This window comes from Bos indicus, chromosome X, assembly GCF_029378745.1.
Source record: "Bos indicus isolate NIAB-ARS_2022 breed Sahiwal x Tharparkar chromosome X, NIAB-ARS_B.indTharparkar_mat_pri_1.0, whole genome shotgun sequence".
Taxonomy (NCBI): domain Eukaryota; kingdom Metazoa; phylum Chordata; class Mammalia; order Artiodactyla; family Bovidae; genus Bos; species Bos indicus.
This window is the reverse complement of record NC_091789.1, coordinates 7605146-7627696: the sequence shown is the minus strand read 5'-3', so window position 1 is coordinate 7627696 and position 22551 is coordinate 7605146. Positions and strand designations below refer to the sequence as shown.

The following is a 22551-nucleotide window of genomic DNA, read 5'->3' as shown; positions in this document are numbered from 1 at the left end:
TTACTGGTCAATCTGGCCAAAGATCAGTCTTGTGCTTTTTCAGTGAATGCATGGATCAGATCATTTGGAATTCTTTACATCACAGATGCATGTAATGAGGTGTGCCTGTTGGCATTGCCCTTCCTGTAGACACCTCAGTAGTGCATTTGTTGGGTAAAGTGAGATTGACTTCTAGAACCTTAAAAGAAGGTAAGCAATGGGGATGAGGAGTAGACTCATTTCAGAACATTAGTAAGGAGGACAAATTTTAGATGACCCAGGAAAATGCAAAACCAATCTAGCATCCTTGCTTTGCCTCAGGTAGACTCAGCTTTAAAAAAAAAAAAAAAAAGGCAGAAGTGCAAAAGACAAAGCAAAAATCATGTGTAAAGTACATAACCTATTATAGATGGACACCTGCCTGTGAGTTGATCCTTGGCATCATTAATAGGTTATTAGTGAATTAAGCTGTTTACTTCCACCCCCTAAACCAGCCAAGGTACCTGCTTTGTCCTACGCTTAGGCAAAGTAAGATGTCATTTCCAGTGTGCAGTAGGTGTATCCAATGGTGCCCCTGTCCCCAAGTACCATCTCCACCAACCTACTACAAGCCTGAAATGTTATCATTGGAAACTCGTTCCTTGTTAACCAGCCTGTTGTAATTAAAAAGAGTACAACTCGTTATCAGCTATGACCACTTTAATACATCATAGCTCATTAGCCCCCAGAAAGTAGGCAAGTGGGTCCTCAGAGGAGAGACTCAGGGTAGGACCTTGGGATGGGAGCCAGGAGGGAGAGAAAGTACTGGAGACTGTGGCGAACTTCTCATCATGAGAAGCCTGGAGTGGGTAGAGTCATAGGGAGCCCTAAGCACCAGGGAGAAGTGGTTCCCAGCAGTATGGGAAAAGCGACCTTTGAAAAAGAAGGAAACCAAACACAAGCTTGGTTCATTTGCTAGGACTGGTCAGGCAAGTCCACTTGTAACAAGTAATCTGAGATCACAACATTCTTTGTCCAGAAAAATCTCCTTACAGTAATGCTCATTTAGAATCAGCATCGCTGGATGCTTTCTTGGATACCCTGGAAGTCAGAATTCTTCACTAGAGGCTTTTATTCTGAAAATTCAGCTGTGACTCAGCCCAGGATGCTAGGAAGTCAGACCCACCCATCACGAGTCAAATGGAGTTCTTAATAGTCTCTAGCCTTTGATAAGCTGGGTACCCTAAATGTAGGTGTTTCTCTCATGCTCAGTCATCTTAGAAAAGGCCTCTACTGCCAGTCATCGCCTGCTTCCTCCCAGCAAAGACCTTGCTCCTCACGCTGGGTGCCAACACACAAGTGGCTGCCGTAGGCAGACCTGCCTGGTTCCACACTCTCTTATTTAGACCTTCTAAATTAAAGAAGACGCAGTGTACAGTTTCAAAAACTTCTAAGTGGGCAGTTTTTATCATCCTGTCAGTTGCTTTAAATGCTTTTCTTCCTCACAGTTTGCTAATAGGGCCAGTTCTCTTAACTCCTGCATTTGCTTTCTTTCCCTGCAAGCAACGATAGCACAAATTAGCAGTTTGCAATCTGTGGGAAATAGTTTAGATGAAGTTCTTATATCTTGGGGCTCACATATGGAGGTATCCTGGTGTTCTTGGCCCTAATTTTGTTGAGGTTTGGGACCAGGTGGCTGTCTGTTGGGCTGGCTTGTACTTAGACAAGGAGGTAGGTGATGATTCCTTCACATGGAATTGAAGGTGGGCCCCTCCGGGGTCTCTCTGCCTGGGGTTCCCCCACCTTTACTGGAAGCCCTTTCCTACACATGCTCTTTGGAGTGAAGGTTCCCTGTTGCTAAGAGACAGCTGTTTAACTGCCAATATGTGAGCCTGGAGGGGACCACACAAACTCCTGCATGGCCCTCAGTGCGTTGAACCCCAGAGCAGTTATCATGAAGTGACAAAGCAGAAGTGCTGTGTGCACAAGACACTGCTGTGACAAAAGAGAGGTGGGGTGGGGGGAACGTCTGAGGAAGGTGGGCCTGTGTGGGGAGGGGAGACCGGGGCTGGTGGGAAATGCCTGGTGGGTTGGCCTTGGCATGGGGGCTGGGACCCTTGGGGAAGGGAGAGGATATTGAAAGTGGGACTGGGGGCCACGTCAGAGATAAAGCTGGCCGACTGCCTTCTTTTGCCGATGCTTGAGGACAGGCAGTTTTGTCTTTCTGTTGCTTCTCCCCTCCACCCTCCCTTTCATTATCAGGGTGTTCCAGGTTCTTTCAGAGCTTTTTCTTTGGCTGCCTTATGAGATGCCTGGCTCTGGGGACTGGCCGGTCTTTCTTAATTCTCCTGACTCATCCTGCAGACTCACTGTCCTCTCTCGCGACCTTCTGAGGGCCCCGAGTGCCTGGCCTTGACTTTGCTGGCGCAGGGAGGGCTCTGATGAGGGGGAGTTTGCAGCTGACCTGTGCTGCGGTTTTGTTGGCTTGGCAAGATCTGAACACTATTTGTTCTGCTGGGGGAAAAAAGGCATTGCAGAAATGTCCATGGTCCCTGTCAGTACCTTTTGCCCTTTAGCAGCATCAGACAGACAGTGCTGAAAGGCTATTTGAGAAGCTAGATGTTAGGAATGGAGCGCAGCTGTCCAGTGGGTTCAGGCTCAACAGCTGAGACCCGACCAGCTGTGACTGAAACCTCACTTATGCTTTCCTTTGAGATGATTTACACAGTTTAGTCTATTTATTCAGATATGGCTCTTTCATGTAGTCTCTTTCCACACACATTTCTGGAAGAAAATCAAGGGAAAAAAAAGTTTGCTTAATATAATCCCTTCCCCCATCACTCGTATTTCCTATTTAGAAACAACACCTGTGCTATTCATAGAGCCTTCTTTAATTGCGATATGCTGGCTTCTCAGTGGTGGGGGCCAGGCTGAGCAGAAGGTTAAATGGAAGTTGCAAGAGACCACTGGCCAAGTAGGCCCTTCCTCCTCTAGTCCTGCCTCGCCATCGCTCCCCCCACACCATCTCTCTGAGAAGTGCCAACTTTGTCAGTCTTGATAGCCCCACCAGCTATCTGAAGAGACACAGGTGAAGAGGGCCCCTGCAACAGTGCCTGTCGTTTGTCCTACTGACCAGAGAAGCTTAAGGCCCAGATAGGAGCATGGATAGGAAAGGAAATATTCCGTGCAAGCATCGCTGAAAACGTCACCCCAAACAGCACCCCTCTCTCTCTCACACAAAAAAAAGCACAAAGAATTGCTAAAAGAAGGAAGCCATGTTGGGAAAGCCATATTCCAATCAGCCTGACCATGGTCTGTCATGCAATTCTGGTGAAATCAATGTTTTAAAAAATAATCACGGCAGGAATCTCCAACTCTTTTCTACTTTAATCGGAGGATAATTGCTTCACAGTGTTGCGTTAGTTCCACAGTGTGAATCAGCTATAGGTTACATATATTCACTTCCTTTTGCGCCTCCCTCCCACATCCTACCCCTCTAGGTTGTCACAGAACACCAAGCTGAACTCTCTGTGTCCAATCTCTTGATGGATGGCAGAGGTAGGGCTGGCTGGGGATCTGAGGCTGACTTTATTTCAGTCTCATCTAAGCTTTTCTATCTTAGGGAAAAATGAACAGGAATCTGAGAAGAGAATGATGTGAGTGAATGTGGTATTTAGCTGTTTGCTCGGTGCTAACTTTTCAATTATTTTCGTGCACTCCAGAGGTTTGCCTTCATCTGTGTTTTTCCTCCTAGAGGGCAGGGGTCACTTCTCTGTTACTGACTTTGTCCTATACGAATTGCAGCGGCAGGCATAGAGTGCAAAGCAGCCTGTGAGTGGGTTTGTGTGGGTTGTTGGAGCCAAGCCTTGGAACTGCAGCCCTGGGTGAGGTCAGTGCTTGGCTCTTCTGGGTAGATAAAGATGACACTGCGTGTCCTTGGGTTCTCTGGTTTAACTTGGCCATCATACATTTTGTGTTCGTTTGGCTTGCATCTGTGACCAGCTGCATGCCTTTCTCTAGCCCCGAGTCAAAGAGTTCCCATTTTATGCCACAGTAGGCACACGAAGTATTTTCATGACTCTGCCCTGAGCCACTTGAGGGCAGGACTTGTCTTTTCATCTCTGTGTTCCCCAATGCATGCTGACTCCTAGTTAACTGAACTGAGTGGGTACTTCAATACCTGGCACTTGAGCTTGTCTCCCTGGCATAGGGGCTTATTAAAGAAAACTATCCTCGGAAGAAAGTAGCTACTCCAAAACCAACAGCCAAATTTCCTGACCCCACTACACTAGTGTAGCTGACATCAGAGGAAGAGGGGAGGCAGAGTAGGGGAGAAAGGAACGAACATTTTTAAAGTTTTTAGTCTGCATGTGTCTGTGTGTGTGTGTGTAGTCTGGTTTAGTTCTCTCTAAGTGGCTCTCTAAGTTTGGGAGAATCACTCTTATTTTACAAATGAGGAAACTGAGAGGGAGGTAAAGCTCTCATCTGACAGCTTTGCAGGAAGTGGAACAGGTCTGCCTACCTACATTCTCCTATTATACCCTGATGTAGCAGTGGAATTTGGGGCAACATTTAGTTGGGCTTGTTCTGAGCATAGTTTATAACTTCTGACCACATTATTTAACTTTCAGTCAACCTTTCTAATGTAGCTATAAAGATTTCCCTCAATGGTCACCTGTCCCTCAACTGCAACCACTGATTCTTCTAGAATAGTCTAGAGCATTATATCTCCGATTCACCTAGAATGCAGATTTCTTACTACCACCTGCCCTCCCCTCCAACAGAGGTGGGTTCTATAGGTCTGAGGTAGGGCCTGTGATTTGCATTTTGACAGCAGTGACAACACTTGGAGAAACACTGGTGCATAGAAGCCCATTCTCCGAGTGTGTATCAGGAGATTTCCCTCAAAACGGGGGCATATGGCCAGATAGGTTTTGGTAGCTCTAAGTCAGGAAAAAGAAATTGATTTCTTTCCTAAAGGCCTTCTTGGAGGATTTAATAGGTTCATAGGCATTGTGAATGTTCAAGAGGAGGTTACACTGGGCAAAATTATCTCATAATGGAAGCTTTTTTCCTTTTTTGTGATGGTTTATGTGAGGATATTGAATATAGTTCCTTATGCTATGCAGTAGGACCTTGTTTTGATCCATCCTATATATAATAGCTTTTATCTGCTAAGCCCAAACTCCCAATCCATCCCTGCCCCACCCCCTTGGCAACTATAAGTCTGTTCCCTATGTCTGTGAGCCTGTTTCTGTTCTGTAGGTAAGTTCATTTGTATCATGATGGAACTTTTAATCCAGTACTATTAATATGTTCTAGTGCCTGGTGCACTGTATGCTCTCAACTGTTATTTAGTATTGCAGAGTCTCTTATTCTCGCTTTAGACCAGATCTGAATTGCAAGAAGAGAAATATAGTTCAATTTCATGACTTGGGGCTAAACTGAAGTTAAGATCAGCCTTAATTAGGTAAAGTCTGAGTTACAGAATGTTCTTAAGTAAACATTGAACTTTACATGGGACCCTTCAAAGGCTAAAGGAGGGCTGCTAAGATATTCTGCACGGATATGTTCCAGATTCTATGCCCTATTGTAATGAATGGATAAAAAGAAGTAAACTAACTTTAACCCTCTGTTTGCCAATAAGTGCTTCTAAAGTATTGGGTTGGCCAAAAAGTTCGCTTTCCGTAAGATGGTATGCTTAAGCTTATAGTAAGTAGCTGGTAAATAGTAACTCAAAGAAACTTTCCTCATCTTCTAGAGAGTGAAAATAAATTCAGCTCATCTGTGTCTGAGTATCCTAAATTTGGAACTAGTAAGGCCTGAGAGAGGAGAGTTTATCACTTTGCATCGTGATTCTCAAACTTTACTGGATACACAAGTGATCGCAGCACTTGTTAACACGCACAATCTCAGGTCCTGCTCTCAGGGGTCGCACTTGGGGAATCTGCATGTTTAACAATTGCTCCAAGAGATTTCTTTGAGAGACGCTGATGGAGAGTTTCTCTTTGGAGAGGGCACTGAGAGTGTAGGGATTGGTTTCTTGTTACTAAGGGGTAGATCTAATGACATGAAAGAGTGAATTCATCATCTCAGAGGAAGCTGTCCTGTGGCATATGGATAAGTTTAGATAATTTTAGTTTTAGTGCCTATTTTTTTCTTTATTTCGCCTGAAGTAATTCTGGAGAATGGCTTCAACCTGTTCCCATTCAGTGCTCTGAAAGCTAAAAGTGATGGGAATGCTGTAATCCTGTGTTCCATAGGATACAAAGTGCTGTGTACCAGGAGAAATAGAATTACTCTTGGGAATGACTTTGGGATTGGCTTTCATGACTAAGGTTTTAGTTCCAAGGAAGTAGGCTATTAATTCATTACTAAAGTCAAGGTATTTTCTCTCTTTTGCTGGTTTGATTTTGACTTCATAGTACAAAAAGCATCACCTTCAGGATTGAACCTATCCAAATGAACATCCCAGCCCTGCTCTTGCTAGAAGCATGACCTTGGGAAAAAATTTTAACTTCTGTGAGACTTCTCCTCCTTTTATCTGTAAGATGTTTTTAAAAATATCAGTCTCATAAGGTTGATGGGAGTGTTAAATAGGCAACTTATGTAAAACACTTGGCCCAGTTCCCAGCACATGGTAGATGCTCACTAAATATTAATGCTCCTTCATAGGAAACAACTCATACAATTCTAAATGGGTTTCTGCACCCAGGTCATTTGTCTGAGCAAAAGATCCTGTAGACACTCCCACTTTTCTAGGCTTTGATTTCCCTGTTTTTAAAACGGAGCTTACAATTGCATAGGTTTGTTGTATGGATTTTTTTTGTTGTTGTTGTATGGATTTTTAATAACCTAATATGTGTAAAAGTGTCGAGCAACATGGTACAGAATAAGACGTCAGTGTTAGTGACTATTCTTACTACCCAGTCATTCTTTCCTTGATGCTCCAAAAACTCTCCAAACTAATAAAACAAATGGTGGCGTTGCTTCGGATGGAAGACTGTGGGATGATTTCTTATTTTTATTAAATGTTATAAGTAATTATTAATGTGTGCCAGAAATCTAAATATAACTTTTGGCGCATAACAGCAAACTCTTTGTCACTGGCATCATACCACCTGGAACTCTTCATAAATTGGCATTTTGTCCAATTCCGTTAAGCCTGAAGTTGTGACAATGCAATACAGTACAAATGACCTCTAAAAGTAATACCTTCAAGGCCCCAAAGATGAAGATGTTGCTAGAGAAGCAGAAATTCAGAGTTTTGAAATGAGTTACCACATGATTCCTTTTGAGAGCTGAACATTGGGATTTCTTACTTCAAAATAAAGACAGGGTGGTTTGTAATCTCAAGGTAGGATTTCTGTTTGCATTTTATATAACAATTCTGGCAATGCTTACTCACTTTTAAAATAATCGAGGGTGTTCATTTCCCTGAAAACCTCAGGATCAGTTCTTTTACTTAGAACAGACTTTCAGGGTCCTGTCATTTCAAAGATGGTGCCTGCATGCTCAGTCTCTCAGTCGTGTCCTACTCTTTGCGACCCCATGGACTGTAGCCCACTAGGCTCCTCTGTCCATGGGATTTCCCAGGCAAGAATACTGGAGTGGGTTACCATTTCCTACTCCAGGGGATCTTCCCAAGCCAGGGATTGAACCCACATCTCTTACATCTCCTGCACTGGCAGGGGGATTCTTTACACTGTGCTACCTGCGAAAACCATTCCAAAGATGGTACCTTTTACTTAATGACCTGACGTCCTTCCAGGACAAAACTGAACCATCTGTGAAAGATAACTTTTTGTGCTGTGTATTTGTAGCCATGAGTAAATTTTATTTTCTTGTAACTCAAAAGTTGGTCAACCTTACATAGTATATTTAGTAGTTCTTTAGTAACTTAAATATTCAAGTCTATATTTTTTGCTTGTCATTTGATTTTAAAAAATATTTTTAAACATTTAGTGTGTTGGCCAAAAACTTTGTTCGGGTTTTTCTGCCCCCATCTTGTTCATTTTTCTGCCCCAAATGAACTTTTTGGTCAACCCAATATTTTTATTGAGGTATATAGTTGATTTACAGTGTTGTGTTAGTTTCAGGTATACAGTAAAAAGATTACGTTATACATAAACCTAGATTGTTTTCCAGATTCTTATATCCTGTAATACCCTATAATTGAACACCCAAGCCTATTAATTTGAATGTTCTGGCCCCTGATAATGCTTGTACAAAACTATATGATACCATAAAAATCAGCCCATTAAGCAGGTTTTGAGAAGCACTATGGTGGTCTGTGGTGTATGTTTATGAGAGAGAGAAGAGGGAGGGCAGGGGAACAGAAGAGGAACAGAGCAAGGCAGGTAGTGACAGCCAGGGTTGTAATATGCGTGCAAATTGACGGCTTTTGAATTTTGGACAGAGATTTGGGGTCCTGTCAACTCAGCCACTGCTCTGACGACTTTGGGCATATCACTGAATTTCTTCCGTGACAGTATATCATGCCTCGTTGAGACGCTGACACGTTTATGTTCCATGGATCAAGAGAAGTGTGCAAGGTCTTTCAAATTCACATATTTTGGGTGATAAACAAACAAACCAGGACCTCAGATGCTTTTGAGCAACCTGAGGACCCTTATCCCCATGCTTGACTGTCTTCCTTAGCAGGAACAGGCATATTCTACCTTGTACACCTAAAGTTGCCCTTTTTGGGACCCTTCATTACCAATGCAGGTTTACTGTATTCCCATTGGGCTCAGGCCTTGTGTTACTGCTTTTTATTTGGGACAAGAGAAACTATTCAGAGGATTTGTGGAGATGGTCTTGAAGGCATGGATTGCCCATCTTTTGCCTTGGGCTGTCTGACAACTCACTTGAAGGTGTCATGTATAGCACCTAAAATGTGTGTGAAGGAAAAAATATCAGTAGACATTGTATTGTAATATTATGTCCCCTTGAATGTCTTCAAGTGATTTTATGTGGACACTCACAGGGTTCATTACACCCTACAGTCTTTGTGTATAACACATAAATTCTGTATTAAACTGTCACATATTATTTGTAGCTCTTTGTTGATGACGTTGGTGAATTCAGGCTCTTAAGGTTGGTCATAATGCCTTCACTTGGCTTAAAGAATTGTTGCTTCATTTTCTAAATATCCAAATTAAATGGAACAAGGTGAATGATTTCTGAAATGCACACATTTTTCAAAGACTAATATGAAGCATAAGCAACAGGATATTGTTCTAGAACGTACCTTGTATCTATTCTCAAGAAAGGTATGTACACTATAGTATCCAGGTACTTCAAACATACATATTCTTGGATAAAGATGGCAAGCGGACACAGATTAAATATGTATAAATCAGCCAAGGCCCGGGTTTATGAAGTCTGTTCACTTATATCAGTTAATGGAACCCTAAAGTAGACAGAAGTAGCTATAAAATCTTCAACATTAAAAGCACACAACATGCTGAAGTCAGAGGATCTCAGATTTATCTCATTGACTCTCAGAGCCACAGAATGTTAGATATGGAAGGGAGTTTAGACATCATCCTGTTTAAACCTGTGTGTAAAGGGGTTTAATCAAGGACTGACACATCAAAGGCCATTTTACCGGTGAAGAAATTAAAGCCCAGAAGGGAGAAGTGACTTGCCTAATGCCATGAAGAGAACAGATAGAAAATCAGAGGACAATCCAGAAACTTCCATGTCAGCAGAAGTGAAAGAAAGAGAGAACTTTAGTGCATCATCGCAAAGATATTGAGGATGAACAATTGAAAAAACTGCCCTTGGATTTGGCAAGAAGGAGATCACTGATGAACTCAAAAGAGAAATGTTGGGAGATGAGTGAGAATAGAGGCAGACAGTGGGATAGAAAATGGAGGCAATACAGATTAGAAGTGAGGAAGCCAAAGGAGGGAGATGGTAAAAAAACACAGCAGCTTGAAAGAGTGGTTTTGTATAGATAGCTTTGGCTTCTCTATGAAAGGAAGAAAAGGAACTCTGAGCCCCAATCTTATCATGGTTCTATGATAGAAAAGAATAAATTGTGATTAGCCCTTCTACACCAGCACTACTTCTCAAATAATAATAATAAAAAAGACAGAAAGACCCAACCCCAAACCTGACAACATTCAAGCTAGTCATGTAGAAGGGCATAGGCCAGAAATCAAGCAGTGGAGACTTCAAGATTATCCAGCAGTATGACCCCAGGCCAACCCCCAAGCTTCCTGTTAGATTACCGTTGATAAGTGTTTTGACTCAGTCCCTACCCCTATGACCTTTTCTGGTGGTTCAATGGTAAAGAATCTGCCTGCCAATGCAGGAGATGCAGGTTTGATCCCTCAGTCAGGAAGATCCCCTGGAGAAGGAAATAGGAACCCACTCCAGTATTCCTTCCTGGAAAATCCCATGGACAGAGGAGCCTGGTGGGCTACAGTCCATGGGGTTACAAAGAGTCGGACATGACTGAGCGACTAAGCATGCATGCACCTGCCCCTACATGTAAAACTCACACTGAAACCATAACATTTCATTTGTTGACTTTCTTCTTTCATGGTAAAGTTGAAATATATATTGGGCACATTTTCCAAGATAGCCACTAAGTGTGGTTACTCCTGGTTGGAGCTAATTACTAAGGAAACCACTTTGAATTTCTTTTAACTGGGCTAAGTTGGAAAACTTGAAGACTATTGTTGTTCAATCACTCGGTCATGTCTGACTTTGCAACCCCATGGACTGCAGCACACCAGGCTTCCCTGTCCTTCACCATCTCCTGGAGCTTTCACAAACTCATGTCCAGTGAGTCAGTGATGCCATCCAACCATTTCATCCTCTGTTGTTCCCTTCTCCTCCTGTCTTCAATCTTTCCCAGCATCAGGGTTTTTTTTTCCAAGGAGTCAGTTCTTCGCATCAGGGGGCCAAAGTATTGGAGCTTCAGCTTCAGCATCAGTCCTTCTGATGAATATTCAGGGTTGATTTCCTTTAGGATGGACTGGTTTGATCTCCTTGCTGTCCAAGAACTCTCAAGAGTCTTCTCCAACACCACAGTTCAAAAGCATCAACTGTTTCACACTGAGCCTTCTTTATGGTCCAACTGTCACGTCCATACGTGACTACTGGAAAAACCATAGCTTTGACTAGATGGACCTTTGTCAGCAAAGTGATGTCTCTGCTTTTTAATGCACTGTCTAGGTTTGTCATAGCTTTTCTTCCAGGGAGCAAGCGTCTTTTAATTTCATGGCTGCAGTCACCATCTGCAGTGATTTTGGAGCCCAACAAAATAAAGTCTCTTATTCTTTCCACTGTTTCCCCATCTATATCACATGAAGGGATGGGACCGGTTGCCGTGATATTAGTTTTTTGAATGTTGAGTTTTAAGCAAGCCTTTTCACTCTCCTGTTTCACCTTCAAGAGGTTCTTTAGTTCCTCTTTGCTTTCTGCCATAAAGATGGTGTCATATGCATATCTGAGGTTGTTGATATTTCTCCCTGCAGTCTTGATTCCAGCTTGTGTTTCATCCAGCCCAGCATGTCACATGATGTACTCTGCATATAAATTAAATAAGCAGGGTGACAATATACACCCTTGACGTTCTTTGCCAATTTTGAACCAGTCTGTTGTCTATGGCTCCCCTCAAATTATTTAATATTAGCACGAACTTGTCTCTTTGTGGTTGTAAATCTTGACCAGGGTTAAGTTAGCATTTCAGTTGCTTAACAGTGGAGATTCTGGCCGGTGCTTGGATCAGATATTCAGTACACTCCATGAATGACTAAGACAGTATTACCAGTGGCTACAGACCAGAGTTCAGCAACAACACTTATACCTGAAAGCTGCAGAGGTGTAATCAAGGACAGACACATCAGAGGACAGCAGTCTATGATAATACTGTGGATTTAGGGCTGAAAGCATTTTTAAATCAAGTATGCTGCACTTATACCTTTGCCTGATTATGTCAATTCTCAACAGTAGCTATGTGAGGTAGATAATATTGGGTTGGCCAGAACAAACTTTTTGGCTGACCCAATATTATTACAATGCTACAGCTTGGAAAACTAAGACTCGGGGAGATTAACAAACTTGCACATGGTGATATAGCAGGTAAGTGGTAGAGTTGAGATGTAAGCCCAAATGTGACTCCAAGTTTCTATGCATTCTATTAGGCCACCACTTTAGGTTCTCCACACTTCTCTGCATTCCTGTTCTATGTGATTTACCCCTATCGCTGAAGTCTGTTTCACTGTCTTCAAGAATTCTCTATCTTTGACCTCTCTTTCCTGTTGAAATCTGCTTTCATGATAGAATCTATGTGAGTCACATGCATCATGATATGAATGTAGACAGTGTCACCTCTTTTAAAGGGATTTGTATCTGTCATAGATTTTCAGTGTAGAATAAAAGTCTAGACCCTCTGTTAAAGGGACTTTTGGCATCACTGAGCAGAAGCAAGAACTATTTGGGGGTGAGGGTCCGATGACCCATGCCAGCACTTGTGATATGCAGACAGGGAAGTAACATCTCTTTTGCTTATGTATAAAGCTGGCATTGTTCCCATGCTTAGACTGATTGTATTTGGACAAAAGGGTAGCCTGTCCCTGAAAGGAGATGGCAAAAGCTGACCTTTTAGGTCCTTTTCATCCTAGAAATGTAATGAGCCTATGATTTGATGACTCAGAGAGGTGAGCAATTATCCAGCAATATCAACTGAAAGAAATAAGGCTAAAAAGGGAATCTACTTTTTTAAAAAAATCTTTTGGCTATGCCACATGGCATGTAGAATCTTAGTTCCCCAACCAGAATGGAACTCAACGTTCCCTGCATTGGAAGCACAGAGTCTTAACCACTGGACCCCCAGGGAAGTCACAGAATCTACCTTTTGACTCCAGTGGTCTGAGTTGGATGCTCAGAAATACCCCTCAAAGAGTTCAAATCTCTGTTTCATTTGGTCAAATCATTCTCTGAGTACCCTTCTGTCTCGAGGGAGAATCAGTCATTAAAAGGGAGGAGGGTAAAATCAGGGTAAAAATCAGTGTTGAATGTTAGAAAAGCCTCCATACATAGCCTATTCACTCTAACTCTTTCATTTTACAAAGGATCTAAGACCTGGAGAGTCATGGTTGATTAGACATAGTGATGAAGCTGGAACCCAGGACTCCTGGCTCCCAGCCCAGAGTTTTGTTTAACATACCCTGATGTTTAGTAATCTCTTTTTCCAAACTTACATTTTCATTTAGTCCCTGGAAGGCCAGGAAAATACAACTACAGAAGTGAGGTTTAGCAAGGGAAACAACTGCCTCTCTACTCAATCCTTTCCCACTAGGGGCTTTTTCTTTTGAACAACTTGATACCTCAGTAAATCCCTAGGCCTGGAATGCATATACTTAATTAGAACCAATTCTTATTGTTTGTGTTACCAGCTGAAATGGCTTTTGGGCAACAGAAGAAAGGTTTCAATGGCCTTTGGTTTGTGTGTTGGCTCTGCCTGTACGTAGCCGGAAGTGCAGAGACAGAAGCCAGGTGACCAGAGGGTGTGTGTCAGCAGAGACTCTACCTGGTCAGCTGGTGCAGATGGGAGCTTGGGGGCCATAGACACATTTGGCATTTTCTTGTCAGGACTGTTGGCCGGACAAGTGCACAGCACCGAGATGATGGATCTAATGACTGGCACCCCACCTGAAAACTCAGGCTTTCCTCCTGCCTGCCTGCCTGCAGCCTCGGTTTGATTTGGCCTGACTCACCTTAGCCTTAATGGCAGTGGCACATGCAAATAGCACTAAATGCAAATAGCATTTAGTGAGGAGCAAGCCCCATGGAAGTAAAAGCCTAATTCTAACTTGCACAGCAGCTGGAGCAAAGAAAACCTCCAACAGATCTGAAAGAAAACAATACTTCCAAGGAGACTGGCATCTGCAGCTCTGCCAGCACAGTAAAGCATGGTATTGTGGTTAGAAGCAAAGGCTCTGGGACCCGGCTGACTGTGTTTATCGCCAGCTGTCACTTACTACTATAGCCTTCAGCAAGTTACTTCTCTACACCTCAGCTTCCTTACCTGTGAAACAGACCTAAATCATAGTGTTTTTTTTGATGATTGAAAGAGTGAATAAACAGACATCACTAAGAAGGATGCCTGGTATGAAGGAGGCACTGTGTTAGCTCTTACTGCTCCCAATACTCTTCCTAGCAGCATCTAACAAAGGAATCATAGGAAGAACAAATGAAGGTGTGGTCTTCTGCAGTCCTTCGAGATTGCTGTTCTTTGGGTTTCTAGAATTTGGGGGCAAATTAAAATACCGAGGTGCTCTTCCCTCAACCAGATGTCTTAACATCATTGTGATTCTTTTTCTCTAAACTGAAATTGAAATTTGGGTTGCACAGATCCTGCAGAAACATACATTTTCTCCAAAGAGAGGAATGGTCGTGTTGCTGCAGCAGAAATGAATACTATGCTGAGTACAGAGAACGTGAAGGGCCCTTGTAAATAAAGTAGTAAATTAGCAATGATTTTGCCAGCAGTTTTAAAACAAATGGATTGAAAGAGATTTCAATCACCACATGCCTAACTTAAAGCTGCACTCGAAGCATTTAGTAAACATGTCATTCCAGTATTGAAAACAGCATCTAATCAAAGCATGTTTATAATTAGACATCACATATAATATCTCTCAAAATTATGTTCTGCCAGGTGAGATGCCGTTCCCTGAAATGCTGAAATGGACTATTTGTTAGACTTTTGTTATTATTAAAGAGAACAGGTTGGGGGTACCAAGAGAGACTCAGATAAATGAAAGTGCTCAATTTTAATTAGAGAGAGAAGAAAAAAAAAATTCAACATGGGTAGCCTGTACAGAGAACCCTGTGCCAGTAAAATCTGCCTCAAAAGGTATGACTCTATATTAATTTAAATCAGACAGACATTGGCACTGCGTTCTTTTATTTTTCATTAACATTTTGATTTAGAACAACAGATTGCTGCAGTGAGGGGACAAGAACGGCAGCCAGTGAGCCATCTGCCAAGCATCTCGCTGATGACTCCACTAGCAAAAGAAGCCAGTGACTCTGGAATGGATGCAGGAGGGACACACACCATTAACTAAGTGACAGGATGAAAGATGGGAAACTTTGCCGGGTCAGAGGAGACAGAGATGGAGAAGGCAGAGCAGAGCCCATTCTGATTGGAACTTGAAAAGATCCAAGTAATTGCAGCAGTCCAATAGGATGACAATCTGTGGTGGGTTTCTTCTGAGGGATGTTTTTTTCTTTGAGATTACAGGCGGGGGAAGGAAAGGAAAGGGACAGGCTACACGCACAGTCGTTTGCCATGCATCTCACATGGGGTACATTTTCCAGGTCAGCGAAGATCTGCACCTTTACACATACCAACTCTTGAGCCATTTGAGATGAAAATCTTTCTAAAATGGAAAACCTCCCACCCTGCCTTTTTCAACCCAGTAAAGCAGTGGCACACCAAGGGGAGGGTGGCAGAAGTGGTCTGCACACAGTAAGAGGGTGTGTTGTGTGCCAAGAATTTAAAGACAGCACTACATTGTCTGGAAGTACCTTTGATAATCACCATGAACAGGCAGTTCTAAACAGTATTAGTGAAAAAAGTCCTCCTCCCAGCTGGGATGAATCTGGCCCTGTATCCTTTCTCCTTGGTACCCCAGTGCAATAGAATCGATGAAATTCCATTTTCTATTGATAATTCTGGGTCCTTCTCAGGAGCTCTGGCACTGGCTGTGTTGTCTGTGAGGCTAAATAGCCCCAGGAAGCTGCACCTGTAGAGCTGGTAATTCCATATATTGTCCCTTCACTGTCAACTGTCACATGGCGGCATGCCTGTTTCCAGGAGCACCCCATTTCTAATATGTTATCTTCACTAACCCAGGAAAGTACTGAATGTTGTCAGCCTCACAGTGACAGAAGAGATAGGAGGCAATGAAAATAGAGGATTAAAAGCACAGTAATCTGTATCCTCTGCATAATAAGGCATGGAGGTGTGGGATGCATTGTCGAGTTTTTCTTCAAAAACGGTTGAAATAAAAATAGCACTTGCACTGCTGAAAAATCTGTGCTTCAATTATCTGGAAAAATAGCTTAGATGGAACCTTTGCAATGTTAGTTAATGAAGACAGCATGGTGGATGGAAAGACCATAAGATCAGGAGATCAGGAGACAGATTTGGGTCTTGCCCCAACCGCTGACTGGGAACAATGCTTTAAGTTTTCTGAACCTCAGTGTCTTTAACTGTGGAAGGGATATTGTCATGATATCTACCTTCCTATCTTACTGTGAAGTGGGTTTTCCACAAGCCATCCTCCTGGTAAAGTACAGGTCACCATTTCTCTCACCCTCCCACACACCTGGTATACCTTGAAGGATGCTCTTTATCTCTTTGCTTCCATAGTCAGTCCATTCAGCAATTAAGGCATATTTATATTCATACATGTATCCCAATTCATTACTTGGGTTCTTTTCCCACAAAGATGGAGGACTTCTCATTCACAAGAGCCTAAGAAAAGAAACTATCTTTAGGTAGCCTGTGTGAGATGAGCTATGGGGTCTTCAGGTCAAAGTTGACCCTCTGGACAGTGGTCGAGGGGAACTGTGTGAAAAGAAGCTGATTCTCCATGGTCTCTGTGCCCATCTCCTCCTCATCCCCCAGACACACAGCCGCATAGCAAAAGTCAGGGCTGGAGGAATTTAGGAATGGTCCTTTTGTAACCTTTCTTGTAATTTCATCATCTTTGATGCTGCCCCACTTCAGCTTCATCTTGTTATTTTATCTCAAAAGGGCAACTCCTCCTGTCTCTATGGTGAGTTTGGTCTCAACCTGCCATTTTCCAGCTGTGCGTACCCAGGCAGAGCCTCTCTCTGTTCTCCCTCCGTGGCACTCGCTCGGTGAGAACCCAAGGAGGGAAGAGATAGAGGCAACTTTAGCGGCCTTGTTCTCACCTCACAGTTTCACTTGGCACCCTGAACAGAAAGGTGACAGATTGTTCCACACTGTGAGTGAATGAGCCACATCAAGGATCCTCCCTTCTGTGGATCCTACCTTTCTGTCAGGATCTTTGTGGGCTGGGCTGGCTCTACAGGGAGGTGAAAGTACCATCTCTTGTTGGACTGTGAAGTTTCCAGAATGCCCCTGTGCTTAGTTGCTCAGTTGTGTCCAACTCTTTGCGACCCCATGGACTGTAGCCTGCCAGGCTCCTCTGTCCACTGGGATTCTCCAAGCAAGAATACTGGAGTGGGTGGCCATGCCCTCCTCTGGGAGATCTTTCCAATCCAGGGATCAAATCCAGGTCTCCCACATTGCAGGCGGATTCTCTACCATCTGAGCCACCAGGGAAGCCCATAGAATGCCCCTGTTTAATAATAAATAGGGCCCAAAGCATGGGGGCTCCCTCTGAAAAGCTAAATAATTTGCCAGTGCTTAAACGTTACGGCCTTGATGACTAGCTCAATATGGATTGATTTACCAGTTTTGATTTTTAGCTCGACATCTATTTAATGCAGAGTGGAGAAGCATGCTATGTGTCAGGCCTTGTGCTGAGCCTTTGATGTGAATTCTCTCATGTAATCCCAGCAAGCACTCTAGAAAGGAGGCAGTATTGTAACTGTCAGTCCACAGATGAGGCAACAGAAGTACAGAGTGCCTAGGCACCTCGCTGAAGGTCACACAGCTGAAAGTGGCAGAATCAGAATTTTAACCCCAGTCAGCCCGAGCTTTAAAGCTTGTGCAATGTTGCCTTTGATATTCGGAGCCCAAACCTGCCTACTGCACTGAACCAAAGCAAACCCCCATATAGAACCATTTCTACCTTCTTACAAGGCAGCTGGAGGGTTGAGGAGTGGGAGATATAAATCCCAGAGCATGGGCCTCAGTTGTAGATGCCAGTCTTGAGTAAGACATGCTGGTGGAGTCTAGCGGATGTTCAGAACATCATGAAGCCCCCCAGCTCCTGAGCAGAGGAGGGTAGGGCAAGGGGCTGAGCCCCTCCAAAACTCCCCAAGGGAACGCTTCTATGTCATCTGAATTAAATGTATCTGAAGCCGGAAGAGACCTTTGCGGGGTGGGGGGGAGGTAGGGGGGAGGTCCACCTCGCCTAACACTCTTATTTTACAAATGGGAAAAGGTGAGGCCCAGAGAGAGAGGATCACAAAGCCAGTTAGTGGTAACAGGGCGGGGCCAAGGTTTTTTCTTCCATAACACATTGTCTCCCTTATATGTGTGGAAGAATCTAACTCTAAACAAACCAGAGATCTAAGCAATTCATGCGGAGCCAACCAATCCTAAGTATCACCTTTCTTTTAAGCTGAATTGGAAAGCACAAGCACAGTTCTGAGGCCGTATCTTCAGGACTCATTCACTAAGGCTGGCAGAGGATCTGGTAGTCCTGACTGATTCTGAGCTCCGAGATTAAAGATGTCCTCCAGACAGCAGGAATGGATTGAACCTTCTCTGACTGTATTTTCAGCTTCCACTAACTCTGGGCTAAGGGGTTCCCTATGTAGATTTTCCATTGTGTAAAGTAGGCCTCCTTCGACTCGCCTGAAATTTGTTCCTTTCCAGTTTCCGAGGGGAGCCCCTTGTTCTAGCCTAAGAGGGCTTGATGAGCAAGGTTGTTTTACCTTTCCAGTCCATCTTGTTGATTTTAGACACTTATTCCAGACAGAAGAGACCTGGTTTTGGCTGGCCTTCACCTGGTGAACATTTTCTGTGTAGCAGCTAGTGGTCTCTGCCCAGGAAAAAGGACTTTTAGCGATTTTCTCCTCCCTTCCCCCAGGGCTTCCTGGCCAAGGCAGGGAGGCCCTCTGCACAAAAGCTGTGGAGGATGAGAAGGTCAGCTGCCTCTGGCGATAGGGTCTCCTTCAGCTGAAGGGACCCTTGAGGGCTGGGGTAAGGGTTGCACCTTGATGGACTCTGTCCAGGCCATGCTGGCAGCTGGGAAAGGCAGCCACAATTCTCCAGCTAAGAATAGTGAGACCTCATTTGGGTTTATTGTATTAACACATTTCACACTACATGTCTTAATGGGCTGCCTTGTTGGATGGCATTTTTAGTCACCTTTGGAGCCTGCTATTGAAAAACTCCTTTCTTGTTTTTCAAATAACCTTCTGTGTTGTTGAACTTGAAAAGGTTGTCAGATAGAAGTGTTTATGTGCTCTCATCTCAACTAAAATAGTGTAAAGATGAAAGTATCCAACACACATATTTACCAAGGACCTGGGGGGACATAATTCCGGGGAGGCGGTGCTCTCTCAGCTGCCATCAGCGCTGCAGCTCCTGCTTGACATGGTCTGTGTGTGTGGCAGCCTCACACAAATAGTCCTCTGGCACTAATCGATTTACTTCATTCAAACAATTGGCAATTGTATTTTCAAGCAACTGGCAATATCATCTGCTTTACCAAGTTTTCCAAAAACACACAACTGAGGACTGACTGCAAAGATAAATATTAACAAAGAAAGGCCATCTGCTGTTCCGGTCATTCTGGGGACAACAGAAGTCCCTGGGGAACCTGGCCAAGTTTAAGTGCACTCACCTACCTGGCTGAGATGCCCCCCGCCCATCACCTTCTTGCCCCTTTCCTCTCCCTTATCTGCAATAAGGTTGGCATCTAAAAATAGAGTAGAGCTATGCCCTGGTGGCTCAGTTGGTAAAGAATCTGCCTGGAATGCAAGAGACCCAGGTTCGATCCCTGGATCAGGAAGATCCCCTGGAGGAGGGCATGGCAACCCACTCCAGTATTCTTGCCTGGAGAATCCCACGGACAGAGGAGCCTGGTGGGCTACAGTCCACGGGATCACAAAGAGTCAGACACGACTTGTTAAACAACAGCAATGCTAATTTAAACTCCCCAAAGATCCTTAGTGGCTGTCTAGTATCTCTGAGGGCTCTGCAAGGGGGCTCAGGGGTAAAGAATCCACCTGCCAATGCAGGAGACTCTGGTCCAATCCCTGGGTAAGGAACGTCTCCTGGAGGAGGAAATGGCAACCCAGTCCAGTATTCTTGCCTGGAGAATCCCATGGACAGAGGAGCCTGATGGGCTACAGTTCATGGAGTTACAGAGTCAGACATGGCTTAGCGACTAAACAAAAACAATGCTCTATGGGATTTGTCCTCACAATAACTCCCAATTAATCAGTTCCTACTTACACGAATTCTACAAATAACTGGATTTTTTCCTTATCCCTTTTAGACAAAGGTCAATAAAGAAAGGGCTACAGTGGCTGCCTTAGGATTCTGCCCAGGAAATAAGGAGACCTAAGTTCTAGTCCCATTTCTGGAACTGGCTCTGTGACCTCAAACTCTCTCTTCTTTGAATCACTTTTCTTATTAAAATGTTGGGCTAGATGATCTGTAAGGTCTCTTTTCTCTCTAACCATCACTATTTCCCATACCAGGGGTTCGAGTTTAGGAACATCTTTCTAGGGTCAGCATATTCAGTCTGGTCTCTTATATCTTCTGCATCTCTCATTCTACCTACAACAACCATACATCACATCTAACTTGACAGATCTAACAATCCTACTTGACTTCCTCGTTTTCAAAGCACCTTCATGTTCATTCTCTCATTTGATTCTCATAGAATCCCTGTAAGGTACCCAGCTCAGGTATTATTATTCCCATTTTGTAGATGAACAAACTGAGACCTAGACAAGTAAAAGAATTCATGCAAGATCACTGGGCCAGAAAACAGCCGAGAGGGAATGAGAAGCCACGTATTCTCACTCCTAGTCTGGGGCTTTATTCCTGTGACAAGGGATATAAACTATAATATTAACAATGGCAATTAATGTTTGTTGAGTGCTCACTATATACCAAGCACTTTCGATATATTTTATCATTTAATTTTTAACCACAACCTGATGAAGCGGGCACTACCATTTCCCCCATTTATCAGACAGAAAAATGGAAGCTTGGCGGGGTTAAGCTTCTTACCCTCAAATACAAAGTGATGGATCCAGGATTTGAGCCCAGAGAGTCTGACTTCTGAGCCTAAGCACCATTGCTATACTGCCTATTTTGAGTTATATAACATGTACCTCATAGACATTGGAATGTCAGGTTGTCACTTTGGTTGCCCTATCTAGTGGAAGAATAATGGTCATTCCAGAAATGTCAAGGCAATGAATCAGTCAGCAAGTATTTATTAAATACTGTATGTTCAAACCTGTGCTAGGATGTAGGTATTACAGGAAGTTGAGGCATAATTACACACCTCAGTGAATGGGGGATCCACCTAAATGCATAAAATTGGGTGATGCTCATATAAATCATTGCATATATATGTCATAAAATGACACTATGTGATATAATAATTTATAGACATTAAAAAATCAAATTTTCAAAGAACATTTAAGAGGTCCAGAAAGATGTTCCCTGAATAACATAAAGTAAAAAGGCAGGATACAAATCTGTACAAATATGGTAAAACCCAACTTGGGGTGATTTTTTTCACTTGGACAATTTTTCTTATGTATGTTTTCAAATTTTTTATAATAAGCATGAATGAATTTTATATTTTAATTTCTTTAATCATAAAAATGTCCTACATTTAAAAAACCTAATGACTTATATACATGAAACAATTAGAGGGAAAAAAGATACCAGTAAACAGTAACATATCAAATGCCTGGTGTTGCTTCAGTACAACACTCTGCTGTTAGAAAACGTGGTGGGAAAGCCCCTGCTCTGGGAATCTGGTAGTCTAGATTCTCATCTTGCTTTTGCCTTCAGGGAGACGCATCACCTTTGGCAAATCTCTTCTCCTTTCTTGGCCTCACTTTCTTCATCCACCAAATGAAGCAGTTGGACTAGAACTGCTTGATCTATCTCCAATCATCTCTGATCTAAAGCAGGATTTCAAGACTTTGTCTTGCTCATTCCTGACTGTAAATCAGAGGATGGGAAAACGACACGTTAACATGGGAGGCACTAAATGGAAGATACCATTAACCGTGGTCCCTGAAACTCACGCTTTACTGCATTTTGGATTCACTTACTGTGGACTTGACTCTTCCTCTCTGCTGTCTATTTTAAAAAGACAGGGTGGTCATTATTTTTGTATGTAACATCATGAGGCAGCAGTGAAAGTTCAAAGAAGAAGGATTATGCTGGGAAGACATCTCAGAGAGGGGCCAAGAGTCAGAAGGCCTGCATTACAATCACTGGCTGTGTGACCTTGGTCAAGTTATTTAGCCTCTCTGTTTCTTAGTTTCCTCACCTGAGAGGAAAAAGTCAGTGATCCCATGAGGCAACATAGCAGCGGGCTTGGATAGGAAATGAGAAGAGGAGGTGATACAGGTGGAGCAAGGGCAGTGTGAGATATAAAGGGAAAAAATGCTTTGGTTACCACCCAGGTTTGGGCCTGTGGAGACAGCATGCTGGTAGATCAGGCCAGAATACAGACAAGAGGGGAGGAAAAAGTCTGCATTGCTTCGTGGTCCTCAGCAGGATCCTTGGTAGTGATTCCATGTTTATGGAATGGGCTAGTTAACCTTTGCTCTGGAGAGAATGAAGACTGAAATGCTGGAAAATCACATTAGCAAAATTTCTCTTTTAACCTTTTACCTATTTTCTTCCTATGC

General features: G+C 43.2%; 1 protein-coding gene across 6 annotated transcripts in view; it reads right to left on the bottom strand.

The window, feature by feature from the left end:
- GRIA3 (glutamate ionotropic receptor AMPA type subunit 3) overlaps positions 1-22551 on the bottom strand; it is a 308690-nt gene that overhangs the window by 269411 nt on the left and 16728 nt on the right. The window lies entirely within an intron of this gene.